A 5716-nucleotide genomic window follows, 5' to 3' on the forward strand; every position below is an offset into this window, starting at 1 on the left:
CTTAGTCTTGGTAACTTTTAAAGAAAGTGTCTTAACAATGGATTGTAATTGTAGAAGAGATAGCATCAGACAGTTCCTAAAAGGGACCACTTCAGCTGGGCTCTGTTATTGCTTCTATATGAAAAAGGCAAGTGAACTACAGCAAAAAAAGTGAGAGTCAGATATAGTGTAATTGGTTAAAACATGGCATTTGCCTGACTTAAATCCCTTTTGATAAGCTCAGCTGCTGCTAATAGTTCAGACTCCGTTATTTTGTGACAAAACAATTCTTTGAGTTTTCAGTTTAAGAACTGAATTAGCCTAAGGCTGTAACTCAGTGGTAGAATCAATCCTTAGGTGGACTCTTAAGCATGCTCCAGAGAATATTTTTAGAAAACATTAAAAAAAACATTAACTACTAAATGAGATTGTACGGTCTCATGTACTAGTTTGTGAATGGAAGGTCCCCAAAAGAAGCTCCACATTCAAACAAGCCAAGACCTTCTGCAAAGCTGGCTAACTGGTGAACACGTCAGGGATTGTGGGAAATTTGGAATGTTGCAGAGCCAGAGCCCAGTTACAGTTTATCTTGGGCTATCTCTGTTCACTGAAATTGCCAATTCTTGAACACTTCATTGTCTCACTGAAGATCCTGTGACAAACACATAAAAACATTTTGGAATATAGTCATTTAACAAAACCATAGTTTCCATGAACCAAAGGCTGTCTTCAAATACCATCTTAGGCCTTCTCTGCTGTGATCTAACCTCCAATTTATGTTTTCATATACCTGGAATGTTTTATTAATGACTTCTTAATTCTGTTATTAAAAAAATTAATAACTTAATATAGCCGGGCAGTGGTAGCGCACGCCTTTAATCCCAGCACTCGGGAGGTGGATCTATGAGAGTTTGAGACCAGCCTGGTCTACTAGAGCTAGTTCCAGGACCGCCTCTAAATCTAAAGCCACAGAGAAAGCCACAAGCCTGTCTCGAAAAACCAAAAGCAAAACAAAACAAAACAAAACAAAACAAAAAAACAGCTTAATGTAAATTCTTCAACATTAGAACACAGAATTTGGAACATGTAAATTTCTGTTCTATAGCAGAGGTCACTCATATCTGACTCCAGAATAAATTAGTTTTTTATCACCTTTGAAGTGAAAATTGTGTTTTAAGTAGACAGGCTCAAACTAGTAATACTGAGGCTTCTTTATAATCTTTTTGAAAAATAGTATTTTGAGATCTTTTACAAAAGTACTGTATCTACACCATTCCTGTCACTACATTGCCCTCTGAGTCCAGTGTTCCTACACCCTCAAATTCATGACCTTCTTTGTTATTTTACATAATTTTATATATACATACACACATATATATATACATATATACATACATACATATATACATACATCATTGTTCTTGTGTACTAATTTCCAGGATTGATGACTTCAGACTGGAAAACCTATATAGGAGCTCATCCTTGGAGAGAACCAATCCTTTATCTTCCAGCAGCCATTGACCATCTGTAGCTCTTTGTCTGGGGATACAAACTTGTGGATTCCTTTCATCCATATTAGTGTGCCAACTCTTATTGTCATTATGTCAGTCTTGTTCAGGCAACCGTATTGTTGACATTTCATGGGTATATCCTCCATGCTATGTCTAGAAGACACTATCTACCAGCAGGTATCCTGGTCGTCTGGCTCTGATCATCTATCCATCTTCTTACCTTGTTGTTCCCTTAACTTTAGACATAGGGATTGCATTATAGATCTATCAGTTGGCGTTAGGGACCACATGGTCAATTATTTACTGCATTTTGATGGGTTGTAGATCTCTGATAATCTCCAGCTGTTGTAAAAATAAGCTTCATTGATAAAAGGGAAAAGCTACAATTACTTGTGGGTATCATGACAAGTCTATAGAATACACTTCAAAATAACTTTTGTTTAGGAAAATGGCAATAGTAGATTCTCCTTTAACAACTCTGAGCTCTATACCCATGGTTAGTTAATTAGGTTTGCAGTACCAAGTATGAGTTCCTTCATATTTAGTGAACCATAAATCCAACTAGGCAGCTGTTGGTTACTCACAAGATACAAGCGACACTATTGTACTGTTTGGGATCTCTTGATGTTCTGGTCATTGTTGTGATGCATAAGCTTTATAGCTATATAGGATTACTGATTGCTCCTCTCCTTTGGCAGATTTCATAGCATCTTCTAATACTATGAGAGCCAGTCCTCAGGCAAGAAGTTTCCAAGTCAGTTCCAGCCCAAATTCCTTCAAGACCTATGTCTGAAGTGCATGATGTCTTCAGCAACAGGGACTGACCTTCAAATTATGGAAGGTAACCAAGAATATTGGCAGAAGTGCATGTTATTTTGGGTGGTTCATGTTCCCCCAACCAACAAGTCAAAGGGAGGCTTCCCATGCATGCCACCAAGGTTTTTGTAACTTAGTATATGGCTCTTGGTAGAGGGTAAATTCACCCAATGTGGCATAACTTCATTTAAAAGTGTGTGTGTGTGTGTGTGTGTGTGTGTGTGTGTGTGTGTATGTGTGTGTGTGTGTGTATTCTACATATATAAATCTATAAAATACACATTTACATATGCCATATAATATATACATTAGATATATATTAGATACATGCATTGTATAGTGTATACATCTACTTTAAGCTTATAAAATAACATGTTTCCCCATGAACTTTTCCTTTTTTTTTTGAGGCAGGGTTTCTCTGTGGCTTTGGAGGCTGTCCTAGAACTAGCTCTTGTCAACCAGGCTGGCCTTGAACTCACAGAGATCTGCCTGCCTCTGCCTCCAGAGTGCTGGGATTAAAGGCATGTGCCACCACTGCCCAGTTTCCCTATGACTTTTTCAAATATCCTTTATATATCCAGCCTTTCTATTACCCTACCTTCTCAATGCAGTTAAAGTTCTCCACCATTTTTCCCATCACCCCCTTTGTGGAACCTGTCTTCTAACATCCAGCTCTTTAAGTGTTCCTTCTACTTCCTCCCTGCTATGACCCCTCTAATTCCTGGCTTCTTTGGCTATTTAGATTCATATTTGTATCTAAAGATTCAGCCTTTGCCTTTCTTAAAGTGATTTTATTTTGATTATATAGAGGATATTCGGAAACACAATATACACAGACTTTTAAACTCACATTACAGTTAAAATATTTGAAGGTTTTCACTGAGAATTCTTGCTTTGCCACCAGGCAAGGAACCTATTGGAAGTATGCTGTACTTTGTATCCATGTAGGAAGTAAGCAGGGAAATTTCAGCTGCTTATTTTAGCATAACTCCTGAGTATTTCCTCTTTTTCCCTTGCATTCCCAAAACATTTTTGATGAGTTAATTATCATTTCCAAGTGAGGAATATCTTGGTCCAATAAATGATACTGGGTAAATTGAATCACTGTGATTATCATCTAGATGTGTCTAATTAGTAATTAATGTGTTTAAAATTCTAATAAGATGGAAATGGTCAAAGAGAGTAGAGATATCCTCATCTACTGCAATGATATTTAATAACTTATGCATGCATGATCTCCAAACCCAACAAAAATTACAGCTTGCTAGAGCACAAATTTTATTGAAAAATTGTGAAGTACTGTTAGTGTCATACTCCCTGAACACAATGGACTCAAAATGTGCTGAAAGAAAAGGCAAAAAGTACAAACAGGAGACAAGAGTCAGGCAAGGTAAAGAGTGGTTTTTATGTGTGAAAAATAGGGGCTTGAGATAATCCCACAGCAGTGTGTCCCTCTGAACATAGGAGGCCAATCCTTTTCTCCTCTCCCTTCTCCTCCTTTTCTTAACCCATTCTTTGCCTGGTCTCATTTCTGTTCTCTTCCCCTTCCCATTCTTTGGCTTTCTCCTTCTGCCTTTTTTGGAAGACTCTTGCATAGAATACTGAAGGGACATGCTCAGTCTGAGATCCTTCTTCATGCATTACATGTCCAATGAGGCAGAGCAGAACTCCTGGGCACAGAATTCACATTGTAATGAGACAATAAGCAGAAAAACATGTCTCTGGCTCACCTAGGAGACTGGTCAGATGATTTGGGGCTGACTCTTTGCATTTTCTTTCAACAACAACAAAAACTTGAACATTCAGCGGTCATTTAAAGGAGATGCAGCTTTCTGCTGTTAACATTTCTATCAGCTTACAATACCACTGTGGGGTGTTTTTATTGGTCTGCCAACCTCAGGTTTTAAATTCTAAGCCAGTCTCTAAATGAGTACTCATATTCATTATAATTAGCCAGTCTATAAACTTCTTCATTCTTGCTATATCAGTGGGACTGGGAGATGAAATGGAGAAAGCCACATTATAGCATACTAAAGAGCATCAAATCCACAACTTCCTTAAGATGTCAAAACCACCCAAACTGAATATCACTGGTTAATGAAAGAAACTGCTGCAGCTGTCCCTTTAATTGAGATTATTTCATCTAGGACTTCTTACAAAATTTTCTTCACAAGTTTACCAAGAAGTTAATTAGGGAGACTGAGGCAGTAGGGTTATGGCAAGTTGGAACCACCTTGAACTACATACACAAAATAAAATTGGATTGCTTTCATAACAACAGAAGTGGTACACTAGAAATTTTTTAAATTTATTTATTAGTTCTAGTTAGGGAACAAGCTTGTTTCACATGTAAGTCCCTTCTCCCTCTCCCTCCCCTCACCCCCATTCCTCCTCCCCCATGCCCAGCCTACCCCCCACCCCATCCACCCACCACTCCCCAGGCAGGGTAGGGCCCTCAACGGGGGCTCTGCAAAGTCCACCAAATCTTCTTGTGCTGGTCCTGGGCCCTTCCCCATGTGTCCAGGGCCAGAGTGTAACCATTCAAGTGGGATGGGCTCTCAAAGTCCCTTCTTGAACCAGGGAAAAATACTAATCCACCACCAGAGGCTCCCTGGAGTGCAGAGGCCTCCTTATTGACACCCATGTTCAGGGGTCTGGATCAGTCTTGTACTGGCCTCCCTGACAGCATCTGGGGTCAATGTGCTCTCCCTTTTTCAGGCCAACTGTTCTTGTGGGTTTCTCCAACCTGGTACAGACCCCTTTGCTCTTCATTCCTCCCTCTCTTCAACTAAATTCCCAATTTCAGCTCGGTACACTAGAAATTTGAGGTAAGTTTTCTATAACTCTTGTGTCTTCAGGTAAGGAAGAAATAACTCATTTTGATTAGCTTGATTAGCAACACTAACAGCCCAGGCTTTTTGTTCATAAAGTCTCTTGACAAGAACAGGAAAATTAAATCAGTAACACAAGTGTTGTGTAGTTAATTGCCCCAAATTGGTGACTGACTTTTGTAGACTATAATCCAAGTGTCACACCTTAGCTGTCACGAGGCATCTATTAGCTTTGATTTCTTCACCTATGGCATACAAAATGGTCATGATTGATTGATCTGATTTCATTGTATCATTGTGAGAGTTAAACTAAACTTTGCATCTAAACACCACCCCACCCATTTTGACAAAGGAAAATGTTGAAAAGGAATTTTCATTGCAAACACACATATACACACACGCGCGCGCGCGCGCACACACACATACACACACACACACACACACACACACACACACACACACACAGCATAAAGTTAATAAAAACCTAATCTGCAAAATAGAAAACCTCCATATTACTTAGTTTTAAGTTAGTGTTCATGGGGCAGCCACATTTTTCATTTTCTTTCATTTTCACCTAAA

This window comes from Cricetulus griseus, chromosome 3 (assembly GCF_003668045.3).
Source record: "Cricetulus griseus strain 17A/GY chromosome 3, alternate assembly CriGri-PICRH-1.0, whole genome shotgun sequence".
In the NCBI taxonomy this organism is placed as follows: Eukaryota; Metazoa; Chordata; class Mammalia; order Rodentia; family Cricetidae; genus Cricetulus; species Cricetulus griseus.